This window comes from Bombus impatiens, unplaced genomic scaffold (genome assembly GCF_000188095.3).
Source record: "Bombus impatiens unplaced genomic scaffold, BIMP_2.2 scf_0488, whole genome shotgun sequence".
Taxonomy (NCBI): domain Eukaryota; kingdom Metazoa; phylum Arthropoda; class Insecta; order Hymenoptera; family Apidae; genus Bombus; species Bombus impatiens.
The window spans coordinates 14,613-15,123 of record NT_176907.1 but is presented as its reverse complement, the minus strand read 5'-3'; positions in this window follow the sequence as shown (position 1 = coordinate 15,123).

The window sequence follows — 511 nt, the reverse complement described above, 5'->3', positions numbered from 1 at the left end:
AGCAATCAAGGAACTTCCCATAAAAGGGATAGCACTCATCACATCGATTTTTAATGCTATCCTTCGCCTGGAACACTATCCTAAGGCCTGGAAAATCTCATTGATTACCCTCATCCCTAAATCCGGTAAACCGATATACGAAACCAGCTCCTATCGCCCAATCAGTCTTTTACCTACCCTGTCTAAACTATTCGAGCAGATGCTCACGAATCGACTCCTTCCACTCCTAGAGAACTTGAAAACGCTCCCAGATCACCAATTCGGCTTCCGAAAACAACATTCAACAGAAGAGCAAATACACCGCATAACACATACGATCAGCCAAACACTCGACAAGAAAAAATATTGCTCAGCGGTTTTCCCAGACATTCGACAAATTATGGCATGAAGGGCTACTATACAAACTTTGTTTCGACCGTTCGCGGAGAGACGCGATCGCGAGATAGCACGTCAACGAGAGTTGTAAGTTCCCGTTACGATTAAATAATCGACGCCACGAACTGATCGATTC